Raw genomic sequence first — 22,175 nt, 5'->3', positions numbered from 1 at the left:
TTTTCAACCACAGTGGGAAAGTAATGGCCCTGCGACTTACGCATGCATTTACAAATGTGTGCTAACCAAACCCCTGTTTTTAACGCATACTGTTAGACAGGTTAATTTGGTCAGTAAGCAAACAGGTTGGTGAGTTGAGCTGGGAATTTTTCTGGTTTTGTCTTGCATGCATCGGTCTTCCATGTGCTCTTTGCTGTGAAGGCCAGTTATAGGTGGGGGGAGGGGTTATTTTGTTTGTTGTTGATGTATACTGGTGAGGGGGACACACTGGACACTTTTTCTTCCATTGTGCTATGTTCTGGGCATCCATTGTGCCCCTGTGCCTTTAAGGAGGGTTGGGCCACCTCCAGGCTATCTATCATTTAAACAGAGATGTATAGTAACTAAGTAGAACTACTTCACTACTGTACTTAAGTACCGAAAGGCGGTATCTGTACTTTCCTAGAGTAGAATTTTTTTCTCCTACTTCCACTTTTACTTCACTACATTTTTTCAATGATTTCAATACTTCTACTCTGATATTTTTTTTTGTGCTGCATAGTTACTCGTTACTATTATAAAAATGATCACTGCCAGAACAGTAGATGGCAGGTTTCATGAAGCTCAAAACATGTGTATTATCAGCGCATATGAAAATAAATGCTATTGTATGTATAAATAAAAGCTGCATTTGAAATAATAAAAATCAATATGATGTTCAAACTTTTGACTTCTTTCTTTAATAACTACATAACACAGTACTTGTACTTTTACTTTCAGTACTTGAGTAGCAATTTTTTTTCAAAACTACTGGTACTTTTACTTTCAGTACTTGAGTAGCAAAATTAAAAAAAAAACTACTTGCAATACTTAAGTACAAAAAATGTTGAATACTTTAGTACTTCTACTCAAGTCACTTTTTGATCGAGCACTTGTACTTTTACTCAAGTATGGGTTTTGAGTACTTTATACAACTCTGCATTTAGAATGCATGTGCTCTCACTGTGGAGACTCTCATAGATTTACAGGAGTTAGGAATGCAGGTAATACAGGGTGCCGTGAAGTGGCTCTGCAGCTTACGCGTGCATTTGCAAATGTGTGCTAACTAAACCCCTGTTTTTAACGCATACTTTTAGACAGGTTATTTCAGTTGGTAAGCAAACTGGTTGGTGAGTTGAGCTGGGAATTTTCAGGTTTTGTCTTGCATGCGTTGGCCTTCCATGTACTCCTTGCTATGAAGGCCAGTTATAGGTGGGGGCAGGGGCCATTTTGTTTGTTATTAACAGTGGTAAAGTAATACAAAGGAAATAGTCCCTTATTTTGTGCTAGTATCAAAGCATCTTTCCAATTCCTAAGCCTCCAGTGTGACACCCTTCACTCCCAATGCAAGGTTTACCTGATAAATTGTGACCCTCAGTAAAAGAGTGGTCACAAGTGCATAAAAGTAGGCTTTTAAAAGTAAGTATGAGTTCTCCAGTATATCAAAACTCCTCAATATCATGAACGGATTTCAGCAGGGTGACACAATGCTCCTCCCCAACTTACTTGAACCACCAGCTTACGCAGGAATCAGCTCAATGGGATTGATGATGCATCCACATTTGCACATCGCTGAGCTCCACTCTCAGGTAGATCTCATGGTGCCATTGCAACTGCGATTTGGAGAAGATTTTTCAACACTACAAAGAACAAAAAGGAGGGAGCAAACTCCTAGTGCATTACCTTCAACAACAATAAAATGTATAAAAAACCGTCAAAAACATACTCACAAACATGGGATGATCACAAGCATTGAGCATCAAGAATGCAAATCTCCAGTGATGGGGATATCCCCCTCCTATGGTAGGAAAGCTGACGCATTTGCGCCCTCATTTTTGTTCTTTGTAGTGTTTTTGAAGTTTCCCCGCAAAGGACAGCAGCATCACCTTAGACAACTTAATCATCAGAGTGAGCGCTGAGGCTTGATTGTGTTTGGAAGATTTTTCAACAGCCTGCACTTCTTGATTATTTAAATTCAATATCTTGTGAAATTGTTGTAAAATGTGTGTTGATTCCAGGCACTCCTGGCCCATAATTTCTTTCACCTACTGCCAGTAGATACATGTGAGATGCCCCCAATTCCTACACACTGCAAGGAGACTTGGAGCTGGGGGGGGGGCATCTTATCTAATTAGTGATCCACAGTGTACATCAGTTTGCTACAGAAAGGCTCGATCTCGATCTAGTAGAAATCCCAGTTCAGGAAAAATTGATCTTGTCATACTAAATCATCTGCATCATATTATTATTATATTATCATCTCTTACTGCACATATGACCAACTTAAATCTAGCCATATACAGTATTTTGCTGTCATACGGTAGATATAATTTTAGTTACTATCCTAACGTAAGGAGATATGAAAATAGTTACGTAAAGACCAGAAGTAGGGGGAACAACTGCACTTACTTTACTTGTTCTATTAATAATCTTGCTTATACAAATGGAAGAAAAAGAGAGGCTGCATGGTGGTACCACATCCTAATGTGCATAGAGAAAAAATTGGGGAAAGAGGAAATTAAATAAGGACTTTACTGATACCAGATTAGGACACCGTATATTGATAGGTTAAAACAGCAAAAATGTATTGGCACAAAACAATAAAAGAATGATACATATTATAAAAACAATATATTGTTGTGTTCTCATACTGCATGTATATAGTGTGGAAAATATCTCTATTAAGCATCCAAGAGGTTGACGCATTTTTGCTAAATTAGCTTCCTCAGGACCTTTTATCTTGGCAGTAGAGAGATATCCTATTCACACAAAGCATTTTTTAGTTTAACAGATTGATTTACATATTATACAACTACACTTTTAAAAGATCTTATACATTAACATGCTCCTGACCACTGTGCTCAGCATCAATAACATGACTTACATGACTACTCGAGAGCTTCAATTAAGATGGCCAAGAGTAGAGGGTGCGTGAGGTGGGAAATGTTGGCTTGTATGCAAAAACGATTTCCTAGAAAATCATAGACCCGTATCAAAATAGAATTAGGCCAACATGTCTTTCTTGTAGTTAAAACTAGTCAAAAACCTAGCAGAAACCATAAATATTACTCACATCGCCAACCAGGGACTACACTCAGACACTAAAGTCAAAGAGAGGGGAGAAATTTTCTAAAGAAGACTTGAAACAATGAAAAGAGAGTGCCAACCGACATCAAAAGTCATCATGTGATGGGATATAACATGGGAAACATGGGGGGTATTTTGCTGTCATATGGTAGATACAATTTTAGTTACTATCCTAATGTAAGGAGATATGAAAACAGCTACATAAAGACCAGAAGTAAGTGGAACAACTGCACTTATTTTACTTGTTCTATTAATAATCTTGTTTATAGACAATGTAAAATCTTAGTATATCGCGATTCCACAAAGTCTTTAGATGAGCTCAGGTAAATGTTATAATTACACCAATCCTCAACAAACTATATTAGGACTTCTTCATATCAAACATGTTACCGTATGGTTTGCTGCATTTTGAAAGCACCTTCAATATAACAGGAAAAAATATTGATCTAATCCCAAAAGAACCTCAATGTCTCAAAACTGATATGTTTCAGAAACATTTAGATGAAACAAAGACAAATAAAGCACCTGGACCAGATGGCTTACACCAATGAATTCTCAAACAGTTGAGCTCTGGTATTTTAATGCCATTGTTTCTATTTTTAGGAACTCTTAAATGACTGGCCTGGTACCACAGGATTGGTGCATAGTGGTGCCCATATTTAAAAAGATGTCAAAGTCTTTACCACATAGCTTCAGATCAGTTAGCTTAAAGTGGTTCTAAAGCCTTAGGGCTCTTTCACACGGGCGGTCCGATCAGATCCGCCTGTCAGTTTTTTAGGCAAATCTGATCGGATCCTCCATGCAGCTCTATGGGGCAGCGGGTGTCAGCGGAGGTCACCTCCGCTGACACCCGCTGCCATCCGCATCCGATCCTGTGCTGAAATCTGGACGGATGGAAACCCTATTTTTCCATCCGTTCAGTAATCGGAGCGGAGCGGATCTGATGAGAGCGGACAAGCGGTCCGCTCTCCTCCGATCCCCCATAGAGGGCAGCGGGTGCTGAGACACCTCCCTCTCCGCTCTGCAAGCGGAGACGGAGCTGTCATCCGCCCGGCTCAGCGGGGATCGCGGATCAATCCCCGCTGAGCAACACGGATCCGCCTCCGCAGGCGGACCGTGTGAAAGAAGCCTAACCATTGGGTTGATTTACTAAAACTGGGGAGTGCAAAATCTGGTGCAGCTGTGCATGGTAACCAATCAGCTTCTAAGCTGGCAAAAAGAAAAACCCTGGAAGCTGATTGTTTTCTATGCAGAGCTGCACCAGAGTTTTGACTCTACAGTTTTAGTAAATCAACAAAATATTTCCTTATAAAAATCATTCTTGCTGTCAACAGTTGCTGTCATTTTTTTTAGTCCAGGCCAGAATCAAACTGATTGCTGTGGCAAAAAAAAAAAAATAGTACCTTGTGCACAATGCAGAGTGAAGCTATGTTTACACTTAAAATTGGGGGGCAGAAAAACACACAGTTGATATGCATTTTATGGCTCCCCCAACCACTCCCCATTAACCACTTGCTGACCGCCAGCAGTACATATACTGCGGCAAGTCGTCTCTGTCCCGCAAAATAACGTAAATGTACGTAGTTTCGCGTGACCGCTAGTGGGGGTGCGTGCGTGCCGCTGGAGGAGCATACGCGCACAGATTGGTTACAGAGGGAGCCAATCAGCGGTTCCAGCGGCCACAATCGCTCCCTGTGGAGACAGAACGAGGGTCTGCCATTGTAAACATGGCAGACCACTGTTCGGTCAGTAATGAACAAAGGGATCCAGTGTTACTCTTATTTAGGAATACAGGTCTCTGTGTTCATTCAGTAAATACAATCCCCACATAGTTAGAAAGCACCCCCTAGGGACACATTTAACCCTTTGATCGCCCCTGGTGTTAATCCCTTCCCTGCCAGTGTCATTAGTACATTAACAGTGCATATTTTTAGCACTGATTACTGTAGTAATTCCCCACAAAAGTGTAAAAAATGTCAGTTAGGTGTCCAATGTCGCAGTCCCACTAAAAATCACAGATCGCTGCTATTACTAGTAAAAAATTACATAAATCTCTCCCCTAGTTTGTAGACGCAATAACTTTTGCGCAAACCAATCAATATACACTTATTGGGATATTTTTTTACCAAAAATATGTAGCAGAATACATATTGGCCTAAAATAATGAAAAAATTAAATTTTTTATTTTTTTTTTATTGGGAATGTTTTATAGCAGAAAGTAAAAAACATATATTTTTTCAGAATTATTAGAGGTGCGAAGAAATCTCTATATGTGGGGAAAAAAAAGACATCAATTTTTTTTAATTACAGCATTGCACGAGCGCGCAATTGTCAGTTAAAGTAACGCAGTGCAGTATCGCAAAAAAAATGGCCTGGTCATTAAGGGGGAAAACCTTTTGGTCCAGAAGTGGTTAACCTGGCACGGGGAAGGGGGTGTACACATGCCATGTTACCTAGATGGCAGAAATAATTCTAAGTAAAACCTGCCAAAACCCAACCCATTTAAGTGATTGGGGCACACAGCTCCTGCCCTGTAGTTGCACCACAGTGGCATGGGGTTTTGGTGCTTAAAACAGTGAAATAATGCTTCCTCGCTTCCTGTCAAGCATCCTCTGAAAAGTGGTCCACCATTGCTCTTCAGAAGGGGCCAAGTTAAAAAGTCCTTACTGATAGAATCTTTCACTGCTGAGCTGAATAGAAAATTTGTTGAGGAGAATATCTCTGCCCTCTGTACCAGACTTCAGTAGATTATCTGCAAAGCTCTGCAGCAAAGGATCATCTGATAGCACCTCTCTCTTTGTGTACTCTCTGCTGGGTTGATTTACTAAAGGAGTTGAAAATCTTTAGTTGAGCTCTATTCAGAGGTCTTTTAAAAAAAAAAAAAGCTGCACTTCCCATTAGGTTTGATGACAAAGATACATTGATGCAATGAAACTGCACTTGAAAGCCTAAAATGTAAAGGTACACTATATTGTCAAAAGTATTGGGACGCCTTTTTACATGCACATGAACTTAAATGTCATCCCAAACTTAGTCCGTAGGGTTCAATATTGAGTTGGCCCACCCTTTGCAGCTATAACAGCTTCAACTCTTCTGGAAAGGCGGTCCACAAGGTTTAGGAGTGTGTCTATGGGAATGTTTGACCATTCTTTCAGAAGCGCATTTTTGAGGTCAGGTACTAATGTGGATGAGAAGGCCTGGCTCGCAGTCTCCACTCTTATTCATCCCAAAGGTGTTCTATCGGGTTGAGGTCAGGACTCTGTGTGGGCCAGTCAAGTTCCTCCACCCCAAGCTCGCTCCTCCATGTCTTTATAGACCTTGTTTGTGCACTGGTCCAAATCATTTGGTGAAGGGGGGGATTATGATACAAGGTAGTTATTCAGGGGCTGGGCTTGGCCCCTTAGTTCCTGTGAAGGGAACTCTTAAGGTGTCAGCATGCCAAGACATTTTGGATAATTTCATGCTCCCAACTTTGTGGGAACCTTTTGGGGATGGCCATTTCTGTTCCAACCAGTGCACCATTGCACAAACAAGGTCTATAAAGACATGGATGAGCGAGTTTGGGATGGAAGAACTTGACTGGCCTGCAAAGAGCCCTGACCTCAACCCGACAGAACACCTTTGGAAAGAATTAAAGTGGAGACTGCAAGCCAGGCCTTCTCATCCAACATCAGTGACTGACCTCACAAATGTGCTTCTTGAAGAATAGTCAAACTTTCACATAGACACACTTCTAAACCTTGTGGACAGCCTACCCAAAGGAAAGTTGAAGTTGTTATAGCTGCAAAGGGTGAGCCAACTCCACATTGAACCCTACAGACTAAGACTGGAATGTTCATGTGCGCGTAAAGGCAGGTGTCCCAATACTTTTGACTATATAGTGTATGAAGGAGTTCTGAAGGGCTCCACATAACCAAATGTATTTTACATGCAGACTTAATTCAGCTAAAATATAAAGCGTAGTTGCAAAGTAGCATGGTGACTCCCACAGAATATCAAAATGACTAATTTCATATGACTCATCTGCTAACCATTCTGCCAAGGAATGCATAGTTGTCAGATAAAGGAAAGCAGACTGAAACACAAGAAGGTCCTTTGTAGTATAATTACTAATAAAAACATTAACTGTACAGCAAAAATTATATTGGTTGCATCACAGATTTTTATGGATATGTATTTTTTGCCCTTAGCCTCCAAATATCTGAAATATAACTTGTAATTTTTTTAAATGAAATATGCATAGTTTTGGAAGTTGGTATAGGTATTTTAAAAAACACAAAGGATTACAAGAAAATGGTTTTCATTTGTTTCTGCCTTGGACTGGATGGTCTTCATTTAGCTGCTAAGCGGCAGGAAAAATTCCTGTGTTTGATTGAAAAAAGAAACCAGTTGGCACAATATTGCTACATAATTTATGATCCACATGCTGCTGTAAATATTTACTGTGCGTGTAAATGCTTTGTTTTAAAGAGAATGCATGGGAACATTCAGAGCACCAACCATGTCTGTTTAAATACGTCTGGAGAAAAGCTGATCACGCAAATCTTTACAGAATATTATAGCTGGTCTGACTGGAGAACTCTGCTTTGTGTGAAGTGCCTATGTACATTTCCTATAGCAGCCAGCTAAACAAAGTTTGCAAAATACAGACAAATATAAAAAGTATACTCTCTTATATAGTCTCAAGAGAACTTACAGGATGTAGCAATACGCCCAACTACAGCCAAGCTGGAATGCAACATAATCCATTCAGAATTAATTATTTATTCAATTTATTTTTTTAACAGAGAGTTTATTGTGGTTTTGTTACATTAGAAACATCAGTTGCAAAACATACAGATCATTATTATTACACCTATTTATAGAAAGACCACTATCCAGAAGTAGAGATGGGCCAAATGCATTTGGTTCAGTTTGCGCCAGAACAGAAAAAAATCAAAAGTCTCCATTTTAAAGGCTTATATGCGGCCCAAGTATTGCCCGGGGGGCAATGCAAAAATAAAAAAAATTCCGTTCAGTAAAAATTACATTTAAATAGATTTTCCCTGCAAGCTTTCTTTATTTATTTAACAATGGCTTGGGGAGCCAGTCTGTATTATAAGGCCATATTTTTGTGCACTCGGAAAAAGATTAGAGATTTTTTGGATAAATTCTTGTGTCTCTTTACCAGATTTTGGATAAAAACAATAAAAATGACAAAAATCTTTCCCTTAGTTAGTAAACGCAATAACTTTTGCGCAAACCAATCAAAATACGCTTATTGCAATTTTTTTTTACCAAACATATGAAGCAGAAAACAAATTGGCCTAAAATGTTAAAAAATTTTGATTTTTACATTTTTTTTGGGGGGGAATTTCATATAAAAAAATGAGAAAAATATTGTTATTTTTGCAAAATTGTCGCTCTTTTTTTTGTTTATAGCGCATGATCAAAAAATCGCACAGGTGATCAAATACCACCAAAAGAAAGCTCTGTATGTGGGAAAAAAGGTCGTCAATTTCATTTGGGTACAGTGTCGCACGACCGCGTAATTGTCCGTTAAAGTCACGCAGTGGCGAATCGCAAAATACCCCCTGGTCAGGAAGGGGGTAAAATCTTCCGGGGCTTAAATGGTTATGTGTTATTGAGATTGCAAATCTTTGCAAGAGAGCAAAGAGCCTAGCTTTGAGAGTGTCAATTTTTACATGAACTAATTTTTTGGTATAGGTTTCAAGGGCACAATTAACACCCAAGGACCAATTTTCTGCACCTGCATAAATTGCATAAATAATCCAAAACATCCAACTAAGCAAGAACAGAGTCCTTCAAAAGTCTTTGTTTATGTAGTGTCAGAGCAATACACAGTGCCTTTAATGCAGGGTCATTGGTGTCAGTTATAGGAATCACCGTACAATGTCACCACCACCAGTGCTGGGAGAGATAGCCAAAATGCAGACTCACCAGAAAACTATGCCTAACCACTCTCATGGAATAAGCATAATATTGGATTACTTATGCAATTTATATATACATATAAGTATGTGTGTATATATACCCGTATACACAAGTTCAGATGTTTTGCTTGCCTCAATAGACCCCAAAAAATGTCCAAAAAAACGCCTGCTACTAAACCGGCAAGGTGTGAAAATAGCGAAGCCATATCCCTGTTCTATAAGTGACATAATACAAATGATCTTTTTTTTTATGGTTCTGGACATGCTACAGAAGTACAGAAACTTCACAGGTACACTTTTTAGAACCCCCAGATACTAAATCCAAAGAATTTTTTTTTATTTATTTTTTTTTTTATTTAAATTTTTTCAATAATTGGCTCTCTATCAAAAATGACAACTTTTAAGAACTTTTTTTGTGTGATTAATAGTCCCTGGGGTATGACCCAGAACCCTAGGCACTTTTTAGGGGCATTTATTGGGTTTTAGGGCTTCAAAATGGTGTTTTTTGATTACCAAAGTTCGGGTCCCATTGATTTCAATGGGGTTCTGAAATCCGGGCCGAACTTTCGGGAAGTTCGGATGTTCTGGCCGAACCGAACTTTTGAAAAGTTCGATCATTCCTACTCCCCAATTAATGTTTAAAAAAAAAAAACATGTATAACTACTTAAAAAGTACAGTCGAAAGAAAGAACATTTTTATCCTTTTGTACAGTTTGTGATTTATGATGTGCTTACAAATATATTTGAGAAGCATTAATAGTCTAAAAAAAAAAAAAAAACACACATAAACAAATGTATCCTAGAGGTAATGCACAACACCTGCATGTAATCACTTATTTGGCATTCAAGCAGAATTATTAAATATGGTCTTCATTTGTAATAATAAAAAGTGATAGTGGTTATGCCTCAGGCGAGATACTGTTTACATAAATGAGATAAGTACCAGATTAAAAAACAATCTTCGTTATATACCCAGAGCATGAAAAACCTGACACGTGTGGATAAGTAGAACATAAATAATAAAAATCCTAAGTGCCTTTACTCAGGTTAGGACATGGGAGACAATTGTGAAATGTCCATAAATATTCCATTATCATCAAAAGATCCTTCAGAAGTACTGAACATACAGTATGTAAATGATCACACTGCGTGCCCTTAGCTGCACAAATATTAAAATATAGAAAAGTCACAAAGGTATTTGTATTTGTAAAATATATATTGGACCATGTGAATAAATGATGTAATACTCCTGCCAGAGAAGTATTTGGATCCAATGACAGGTGAACCTCCCTACCTGTTGGGGCTGCAAGCACCTGCACTGTGAACCTGTTTCTTTAGGGTATATACTGCCATATCTTTGACGTCTTCAATGTAGCTTCTGTTTCCACCCCGAAGCATGGAATGTACCTAGGTCAAATGCTGCTAAATGCAACACCATAAATCTAGTAGAAATACACCAGATTGGGAAAAGGGTGCACAGCAGCTCACAAACAGAATAATATCACTTCATTGCTAGATATATAGAAATAATGGCTAGATATATAGAATTAATGTAATAAAATAAATATAGCACCCATCAATCAGAGGATTTCTACTATAAGAGGAACTTTAACAGTATATACGAGCATGCATGCAACTCACTTGCTGCGTAGCTTTCCTGCTGCTAGATCTATTGATAATTAAACATCAGCCTTTTGGGTAATTTCAATCTAATATTTATTGGTAAGGTCAGTATAAACAAGATCAATTTGACCCATTCAAAGGACTGAAATTTGAAATAAATCTCTCATCTGTAGAGAATTGAAAAATATTTGCAACATTTGCAACTGTCAAACCAACATATTTCAATTCAGGTGAAAAAAAAATAGGCTAAAGCAGAACTAAAGGCAAAACATGTTTTTATGTTAGTTAGAGTAATGAAAGGTTACAACCCCTGTCAGCTTTTTTGCCACCCCACTGGGGAGATGTCCCTTCACTTCCTGTCCTAAAACCAAAACAGGAAGTGAGAGGAAATCCATCCAAAGTCACTGGCGTCAACACAAAATTTGGGATTTTCTTTTACCTTCACTTTCAGTGATAACACTAAACAGGACAAAAAGAGTGGGTGGGTTCTCCTAACCGGGGCACAGACACCAATAAAAACCTAACTGAATTTCTAATCCCTTCTTCCTCTTCTCTTTATGTCCAAAAAAAAAGTTTTGCCTGTTGTAACACTTTAAATGTCAAATACATTTGAATTAAACATCCCCAACTGGCACCATTTCTGCTAGGAACACAGAGGGGGGTTTAACCTCCCACTATGGACTTTAGAAGACTAGCAGTAATCATGTCTCATTCTAGTTTGGGAGAAATGATTGGCAAACTGCATATTTTCTAATGATGATTTGTATTATATTGCCACATCCTAATCTCACCATTCTACAGCAGGTAGAACTGCAGGGACCCCTGGTCATATACAGTATCTCACAAAAGTGAGTACACCCCTCACATTTTTGTAAATACTTTATTATTTCTTTTCATGTGACAACACTGAAGAAATTACACTTTTTTTTTTTTTTTAGAAATTCTTTTTATTAAAGGTTTTACAAGTGCAAAACAAGGCCTTAGGGGCATACCCCAGCCAACAAAACAACTTAAATCACGTACCTTAAAAACAAAAACAAAACTGAGTCAGAACTGCGACCTCCCACACACACACTGCTCGATGCCTAATAGTCAGATACAGTGCATGAAAAAGCACATAGAGTATAATGTCAGGAAACTATTTTTTTTCTTCCCTCGTGTCCCGCCATACTGCTCCACCAGTCCCGGAACTCACTAGAAACACTAAAATTAGTGTAAACCCCAGCCACAGCCAGCAGCAGCTCATGCATGTGCGAATGCTACCTGTCATGCAAACAACCATACCTCGGTGTTCCAGGTTCGGTCATTCACCGTCAACGCAGATGTGACCCACACATGCCAGACCTTTTCGTATTTTTTAGGGCAATTCCTAGAAATGTAGGTCGCCTTGTACAGCAGCACCACAGCATTAACCAGTCCCTTCCAGAAACCCAGGGTTGGGGGGAGGTGAAACCTCCACTTCAGGATTATTGCCTTCCTGGCATAAAATAACAGGATACATTTCAGGGTACGTGATGCCAACTAGTCTACCAGACCAAGGAGACAAACCCCTACCATCAGAGGGATTGAAAAAGAGGTCAGGCTAGAGATGAACCGGAACACCCCCAACCAGTAGGAAGCGATCTGCGGGCACTCCCAGAAAATGTGAGAGAAACTCACAGATTCGCAAGTGCATCTCCAGCACGATGCCGAGACACTAGGATAAATGCGATGCAGCCACTGAGGAGTATAATATATCCTAAGTAAAATTTTAAATTGAATCAAGACGTCCCGGGTCGCTATAAGTGGCTGGAACGGAAGGTCCCACATATCCTCCCAGTCCTCGTCATCCAGACCCTCCTCCGCACTCTATACCACCCGCGGCCCAGCCAGCACGGCATGAACGAAAAAATGACACTTTAATGCAATGTAAAGTAGTGAGTGTACAGCTTGCATAACTTTATAAATTTGCTGTCCCCTAAAAAAAAAAAAACAATCCAGCCATTAATGTCTTAACTGCTGGCAACAAAAGTAAGTACACCCTAAGTGAAAATGTACAATTTGGGCACAAAGTGTCAATATTTTGTGTGGCCACCATTATTTTCCATCCTTGCCTTAACCCTCTTGAGCATTGAGTTCATCAGAGCTTCACCGGTTGCCACTGGAGTCCTCTTCCACTCCTCCAAGACGACATCACGGAGCTGGTGGATGTTAGAGACCTTGCACTCCTCCACCTTCCATTTGAGGATGCCCACAGATGCTTAATAGGGTTTAGGTCTGGAGATATGCTTGGCCAGTCAGTCACCCTTACCCTCAGCTTCTTTACCAAGGCAGTGGTCATCTTGGAGGTGTGTTTGGGGTTGTTATCATGTTTGAATACTGCCCTGTGGGAGGGGATCATGCTCTGCTTCAGTATGTCATAGACATGTTGGCATTTATGATTCCCTCAATAAACTGTAGCTCCCCAGTGCAGGCAGCACTCATGCAGCCCCAAAACATGACACTCCCACCACCATGCTTGACTGTAGGTAAGACACACTTGTCCTTGTAATTCTCACCTGGTTTCAGCCACACACGCTTGACACCATCTGAACCAAATAAGTTTATCTTGGTCTCATCAGACCACAGGACATGGTTTCAGTAATCCATGTCCTTAGTCTGCTTGTCTTCAGAAAACTGTTTGCAGGCTTTCTTGTGCATCATCTTTAGAAGAGGCTTCCTTCTGGGATGAATGCCATGCAGACCAATTTGATGCAGTGTGCGGCCTATGGTCTAAGCACTGACAGGCTGAATCCCCACCCCTTCAACCTCTGCAGCAATGCTGGCAGCACTCATACGTCTATTTCCCAAAGACAACCTCTGGATATGACACTGAGCATGTGCATTTAACTTCTTTGGCTGATCGTGGCGAGACCTGTTCTGAGTGGAACCTGTCCTGTTAAACCGCTGTATGGTCTTGGCCACTGTGCTGCAGTTCAGTTTCAGCGTCTTGGAAATCTTCTTATAGCCTAGACCATCTTTATGTAAAGCAACAATTCTTTTTTTCAGATACCCAGAGAGTTCTCTGCCATGAGGACCAGTATGAGAGAGTGAGAACGATAACACCAAATTTAACACACCTTCTCCCCATTCACACCTGAGACTTTGTACCACTAATGAGTCACATGACAATGGGGAGATAAAATGGCTAATTGGGCCCAATTTGGACATTTTCACTTAGGGGTGTACTCACTTTTGTTGCCAACAGTTGAGACATTAATAGCTGTGAGTTGAGTTATTTTGAGGGGACAGCAAATTGACACTGTTATACAAGCTGTACACTCACTACTTTACATTGTAGCAAAGTGTAATTTCTTCAGTGTTGTCACATGAAAAGCTATAATAAAATATTTACAAAAATGTGAGGGGTGTACTCATTTTTGTGAGATACTGTAAATTGCAGGGCAGTGGGTAGGCTCAGATGAAGGAGACCTGTGCCACAAAAGTATTAAATGAGCTCTACAGATAACACGTATTTATCCCTTTTTTTAAAAGGGCATGATTATAAACAAGTGCAGGTGAGTCAATCATGGTGATTACATTTACTGCAGCAGGGCATCAGCTGCACATGCGCACTGCTGCACCTCCTTGGGCAAGCAGCAGGGCAATCCTGTGACCGCAGTGTGTGGTGGACACAGCAGGTCATGGCGCTCGGTATCTGTGAGTGGCTGGAGTATAATGTGATTACCGTACTATGGTTGGTCATAGCGATCACTTGCTTAGAATGTTAACAACACAGTCATGAATGGCTTCCATTCTTGACTGTTTTGCTTACTATTGTGATGTTGTGATTGGCCCACAACTATCAAATGGTTTCTGGGCCAATCGCAGCACCATGTATGATATGATTATCTGTTGCCAACCACAGGTCACAAGCGGTCATGAATAAAAGCCATTCATGACAGTGAAAACTATTGCAAATAACAGTGGTCATCACTATCATTGAACTCTGATAACAGTGGTGATTAACCACTTAAGCCCCGGAAGATTTTACCCCCTTCCTGACCAGGGCCTTTTTTGCGATTCGGCACTGCGTGACTTTAACGGACAATTGCGCGGTCGTGCGACGCTGTACCTAAACGAATTTGATGTCCTTTTTTTCCCACAAACAGAGCTTTCTTTTGGTGGTATTTGATCACCTATGCGATTTTTTGATCATGCGCTATAAACAAAGAAAGAGAGTCAATTTTGCAAAAATAACAATATTTTTCACATTTTTTTATATGGAATTCCCCCAAAAAAATGTAAAAATCAAAATGTTTTAACATTTTCAGCCAATTTGTTTTATGCTACATATGTTTGGTAAAAAAAATCGCAAAAATCGTATTTTGATTGGTTTGCGCAAAAGTTATCGCGTTTACTAACAAAGGGAAAGATTTTTGTCATTTTTGTTGTTTTTTTTTAACGCGTAATGGCGGTGATCTGCGATTTTTTTGTGGTACTGCGACAATGCGGCGGACAGATCGGACCCTTGACTGACATTTTTGACACTTCTGGGGTTACCAGTGACATTACTACAGTAATCAGTGCTATAAATATGCACTGTTACTGAAAAAATACACTGGCAGTGAGGGGGTTAACTTTTTTTAGAGAGGGAGGGGTTATGTGTGTCCCCAGGGGCGTGATTCTAACTGTGATTGGCTGTGGCTTGAGGTGTAGGAACAGTAATCAACGGTCCTACATAGTAGAACCGTATGATCACTATTCCTACACAGGGGAGAATGACAGGCGGCTTGTTTACATCAGCCGCCTGCCTTTCTCCCTCTCCACCGACGATCGCGAGTGACCGGCGGACGATCGGGTCTGCCGGTCACACGCGCGGGGGGGTCCGTGACGTGCGGGAGCGCGCCTCTGGCGGCGCTCGCTCGCTCCTGAGACCCTCACAGGCTAGCGACGTAGTACTACATCGCTTTGCCTGTGAGGGGCTGACCGCCGCAGTAAATAGTCGTGCGGCGGTTGGCAAGCGGTTAAATACCACCCAAAGAAAGCTCTATTTGTGTGAAAAAAAATTATATCAAATTTAATTTCGAACAGTGTTGCATGACTGAGCAATTACCAGTTAAATTAGCAGTGTGCTTAATAGCAAAATATGCTGTGGTCATGAAAGGGGTAAAACCTTTTAGAGGTCAAGTGATTAAAACACATGAACTGGTAAAATGCCTGTTTTTTTTTTTTATTCTGTTTTTTGCTTTTTTGTCCTTTTTTTTTTTGTTTTTTTATTGGTTGAGCCAGATGGATTTGTCTTTTTTCAACCTGACTAACTACGTAACTATGTAACTATGTTTGGTGAATGTCACTTCCAAAAACGAATATATATGCCCCAAAGTATCCTAACTACTTCCTGAGGCAGTGCGCATTTGGTATTTGTTTGTCTGCACTATTATACCAGGAACATGGGACATGACCAGGGACATGAGACTTCTACAAGTTTAGGCCCTATTCACACTTGTGCGATTTGTCATGCAACTTTGGACATCTTTGCATGACAACAAGTCTTTTCCTACATTTTCCAATGATAACCATTCATATATGTATGACTTAAAGTTGCAGCAACTTCAAAGTAGTTCATGCACTACTTTGTTCTGACTTTCATGCAAATTGAGGGGAATAGACTTCAATGTTAACCCTCAAAAGTTGCATGAAAGTTGTATCTGAATGTTATACAGTGCAACAGTTGTCCATTATCATTGATCAAAGCCCAAGTCGTATCCAAGTTGCATCCATCCAAAGTTGCATCATAGTTGCACTCCAAAGTCATGCAACTTTGGAGTTGTTCAAGTGCGAATGGAGCCGCTATTCAAAGATTTGTATCAGTGCTTTGCTGCTGCTTACATTTGTGTTTGTAATGCATATTTGAAAGTTTTGAACGGGGGTGTTTGAATTTATATATACAGTATGGTATTCTGGCATCTTTGGTTTGTTTTGTTTTATTGTATTTAGGGGATGGGAGAAGGGGATGAGTGGGATACTCCTTTGGCTCAACTAGGTACACTTTGGGACGTTTGAAGAAAAATGCCTGTTGGCGCTGTCTTGACACCAGCTGAATGCCGGCCAGCGCTTCCTGACGCTTTAAAGATACTGTAACACTGAAACTGTGCTGGAACCTCGACTTTAACCACTTAAGCCCCGGAAGATTTTACCCCCTTCCTGACCAGGGGGTATTTTGCGATTCGGCACTGCGTGACTTTAACGGACAATTGCGCAGTCGTGCGACGCTGTACCTAAACGAATTTGACGTCCTTTTTTTCCCACAAACAGAGCTTTCTTTTGGTGGTATTTGATCACCTGTGCGATTTTTTGATCACGCGCTATAAACAAAAAAAGAGCGTCAATTTTGCAAAAATAACAATATTTTTCACATTTTTTTATATGAAATTCCCCCCCAAAAAAAAGTAAAAATCAAAATTTTTTAAAATTTTCAGCCAATTTGTTTTATGCTACATATGTTTGGTAAAAAAAATCGCAAAAAGCGTATTTTGATTGGTTTGCGCAAAAGTTATCGCGTTTACTAACAAAGGGAAAGATTTTTGTCATTTTTGTTGTTTTTTTTTTTAACGCGTAATGGCGGCGATCTGCGATTTTTTTTGCGGTACTGCGACATTGGGGCGGACAGATCGGACCCTTGACTGACATTTGTGACACTTTTGGGGTTACCAGTGACATTTCTACAGTAATCAGTGCTATACATATGCACTGTTACTGTAAAAATACACTGGTTGTGAAGGGGTTAACTTTATTTGGAAGGGAGGGGCTGTGTGTATCCCTAGGGGCGTGCTTTCTACTGTGATTGGCTGTGGCTTGAGCTGTAAGGACACTGATCAACGGATCTACATACTAGATCCGTGTGATCAGTGTCTTTACACCGAGGAGAATGACAGGCAGCTTGTTTACACAAGCTGCCTGACATTCTCCCTCTCCCCCGCCGATCGCCGAGTGACCGGCGGACATCGGGTCACACGCGCGGGGGGGTCCGTGACCACGCGGGAGCGGGAGCGCGCCTCCGGGGGCGCGCGCTCGCTCCCTAGACCCTCACAAGCTAGTGACGTAGCCCTACGTCACTTTGCCTGTGAGGGGCTGACTGCCGACGTAGATCGGCGTTAGGCAGTCGGCAAGTGGTTAACTCAGAAGATCCAGGACTGTGAAATACTTGACTCCTGACACGGCTTTAGCTCAAAAATCACTGAACAGCTCCCTCCAGCCTTTCACTGAGTGAGGTAACACTGTGTAGATACTTGTGCTGCTGCAACTCTCAACTTTGTACACTTCACATTGTACACTGACTCCTCGGGGCCCAAACTGCAGGTACCCCCTCTAATACTTCAGGGTCCTCTGACTAAGCACCCCCTTTAAGAGTTAGCTGACTCCTGGATCCCTAGAACCTTCTCCGGAGTGGTCCCCTCTGACACTGGGCAGACTCCCAGGGGCAGTCCATAGTACTCACGACCTTTGTAGGCCGGGAACTGGACCCCTCTCTATCTCCGCTGGTTCTTGGCACACCAGATCCCCTCTGCAGCTCAGCTTCACACTCTCTGGATTCCCAGGCCACCACCTGGGACATCCTCTTCCTCTGACAGGAGGAGAGACAGCCGCACTCTCCCTCCTGGGACTCTGCTTCCCGCCAAAGACGCTGCGTCATGTGTTCCCTTCAAACTTATACCCACTCCCAGAATCCTCTGCGGCAGAATCTGCCTTCTGGGGTAGACACAGGCCTGACTGAGCCACTGATTGGGTTTCCTCCACTGCCCTATGAGAATCCTCTCACAGAGCCAGTAGGGAGACTCCACTTTCAGTAACCTCACCTGGGAGACATGACAGCCCAGCTGAAATCATGGCCTTGCTGTTAAGCAGCCAAGGCCCACTATACTTTACCTAGCTCCTACCTGTAGCAAATTTCACTTGAATTTATTGCTGTTTTGCTATGTATTATGTTGCTTTATTATATTCTAGTCAATAAGAACTTAGGGTAAACACATCTAAAGTTGGCCGTAATCGAGTAGAAACACTTTTTACACCAATCCCAATACAAGCATCAGAGGGAATGCTGCCTTGAACTTTAGTGTCTTAAAGCATTATTAACTCCAAAAGCAAACATTTATTATATTGCAGCTTACCAATTCTTAGATGTGATGGCTGCATTTGTTTCTTTTTCTAGGCTTTCTTTTTTTCTATTTTCATCTGGTGACCCAACCAATAAGTCTGTTGCTTATCAAAAACACAAACTCTCCTGCAGAATGTATTGGTTTACATGGATGAGACAAACCTCTTAACAATGGAATGCGGCGATTAACCAGCTGCCGCAGATATACTGCGGCAAGGTGGCACGGCTGTGCGAATCGCCGTACCCATTTGTTGTTCCTCAGGAGGGATCGTGGGGACGTGCGCCGATTTGCAAGAGAAGAAGCTGATCTGCGGGGCCGGCAGCTGCGATTGCCGCCGGGCACCCGCAATCACTCCCCGGGGAGACAGAACGGCGGCCTGCTGTTATAAACATGGCAGACCATTGTTCTGTCAGCAATCAACACAGGGATCCTGTGTTCCTCCTATTAAGGAACACAGGTCCCTGTTTTGATTCCATATCAAATCCCCCTCACAGTTAGAAAACACCCCCTAGGCATACATTTAACCCTTTGATCGCCCCTGGTGTTATCCCCTTCCCTGTCAGTGTCATTAGTACAGTAACAGTGCATATTTTTAGCACTGATTGATGTAGTAATGTCACTGGTCCCCCTCAAAAATGTCAGTTCAGTGTCCGATCTGTCCACAGTAATGTCGCAATCACGCTAAAAATCGCTGATTGCTGCCATTACTAGTATAAAAAAAAAAAAATTACATAAATCTGTTCCCCAGTTTGTAGACACGATAACTTTTGCGCAAACCAATCAATATACACTTATTGAGATTTTGTTTACCAAAAATGTGTGGCTGAATACAAATTGGCCTAAAATGATGAAAAAATTAGATTTTTACATTTTCTTTTTATTGGGAATGTTATATAGCAGAAAGTAAAAAATATATATATATATATTTTTTTTTCAAAACTGTCACTCTTTTTTTGTTTAAATTGTCAGGTAAAGTAACGCAGTGCCGAATCGCCAAAAAAATGGCCTGGTTATTAAAGGGGTAAAACCTTCCGGTCCTTAAGTGGTTAAAATAATCAGCTTTTATTTATTCAAAACCTTTATCCCAAAAGGAAAAAAAAAAAACAGTTTGCTGTAACTGTTTATAAAGTGTGAGCTGGAGTTGGGCTTTAATGTTTTAATCTGCTAATACATTTAACACTACCCTTCCTCCCAGACTGACACCGCTGCTTACTATTATGCCTCCTGTACTCATTCATCCAGAGTTGTGTAGTTGTGTGATTGGCCAGATCACCAGGTGAAAACAGAGGGGAAAAATTTTGAAAAAAGAAAACAAATGCAACCACCACATCTAATGATTGGTAAGCTGCAATATAGTAAATTTTTAGTTTTTCAGTTTCATAACACTTTAAGCTGGCCAAAACATGTTTCAGGTTTTTTTTCATTCAGTCAGCAAGCTGGATAAAAAAAAAAAAAAGACCCGATTCTCCATCCACACATTTGAGGTGGATGGGGGAATCCTCCCTGCTGCACTATTGTGTTATGACAGCAGGTAGACTTCTCTCGTAAAGTAAGCAGTTTAATAAACAAAAAGAGCTGCAGCAGCCCAGAGTGCTGCGATTTATTGTCTTTTCTTGCTGTGATCTTGCACTGTAGGGTTCATTCACATCATAATGCATGTGTAATTGCCTATCATATATTGGTATGTATTTGCATTCTACATTTTGTTAAATTTCTAAATGTGCTGCCATATTTAAAACATATTGAACTTTATTTTTAAGGGAAGCTTCGGAAGACTCTTTGACTCTTGTGTTTGTGCATGTGTTTAACAAAGTAAGTCATGTTCTACTTTGATTTCAGACCAGGGCAGCGGACAACAGCACAACGCACTGGTGTATGTGTTGATCAATGCATGCCAGTGCATCTGGTCTAAATGGACCCTCATGGCATATTCACTTTGCATAATCCTTTTAGAAGTTTGACCAAGTCACTGATTTAGGAGAATAGGCTTTTTAAACTGAGTTTTGATTAAATATACTGTTTTCAGATTACACAATTTTTGGAATACGGTGTTACTAAACCCAGGACCCTGCATTCACTATATCTGATCTCCCACAGTACACAGAACATGGAAATGCAATTATTTCAGTAAATTTCACTGCTTAATACCTTTTCTCATCAGCAGTATATAGCAGTCTTATGACTTCTATCAGTGTCTGGTTAAAGCTTGTAGGAGGAGTTTTCCTTCTCCTCTGACTGTCCTGTGAGGCTGCAGGACTCCTGACCCTCTGTCTGGATACTACTGATTGTTCCTGTGCTGGTCACATGCACCCTCCTAAGAAAAAAAAGAACTCTCTAGCAATACTCCCCAAACTGAGCATGTGCAGAGAACCCCCAAGGCTCTGTTCTATCAGGAGATGCATTGGGCACTGTGGAAGAAGGGGAAGATCAGAGAAGACAGGATCAAACAGCCTTTTTACACAATGTGGAGAAATAACCCCTTAGGTTCCACAGTGAGTATAACAAGCATACTTTACTGCACATCCAGAATGATTGTACAGTTGTGGGTTTAGTAACACTCTAAAGAAGGGAATAACTGCACAGAATTGAACTCAACGGCTTTGTTTTTCATTCATTTTGCAAATGAATCATCAACAGAAAATTGTAAACACAAAGCAAATATTTTCTAGACAAGTCAGTCGTGAGTAATTACTTTACCATTACATATTTTTTGTAAATATGCAAAAACAGTAAAAGTAACTTTTTGGCATTTATTTATTATTGTGTGTTTAGAACATACTTATATCTTCTTACTTTTACTTCTCATATTTATTTAAAAGAACAATTTACTGTACACTCAGTTATTTTGCATGTGTTTGGTTTGGAATTATATAAAAACACCCCCATGTGTCCTGAAAAACAGAAACTCTATGTAGTAAGAAAAGTAACTCAAGGTTTATTTGGGCCAACAAAAACACACACATTTCCATTGATTTTATATAACATCAATTATTGGTTCTGAGACTCCAAACTATTCTTTCTCAACAAGGTTTTCCCATTTACTAAGACTTCATTGAGCAGTGTGCAATAGCAAATTATTTTTCCTGCCTGATAGTTCCTAATTCTTATACCAACCACCCTTGGCAAAGTCGGCAGCATCACTACCAATGATCTTTTTAGCTGCATTTAAGGGGGATCCTTCCCATGGACCACCAATATAAAGGATTACTTATAACCAATGTAAGGCGAATATTTTCCACCGACCATCAATGTAGCAAACATTCTTTTCAATGATCACCATTGTAAAAGAGGCCTTCCCCCATTGACGGACGGATTCTACTTTAGCTGCTTCTCTTCTGTGTAACTGTATTCATGACATCAAAACCTGGATGGCCGATAATTTCCTTCAATTAAACTG

The sequence above is a fragment of the Pelophylax lessonae genome, assembly GCF_965119305.1.
Source record: "Pelophylax lessonae genome assembly, chromosome: 3".
Classification (NCBI taxonomy): domain Eukaryota; kingdom Metazoa; phylum Chordata; class Amphibia; order Anura; family Ranidae; genus Pelophylax; species Pelophylax lessonae.
Note: the sequence above shows the minus strand (reverse complement) of the source record.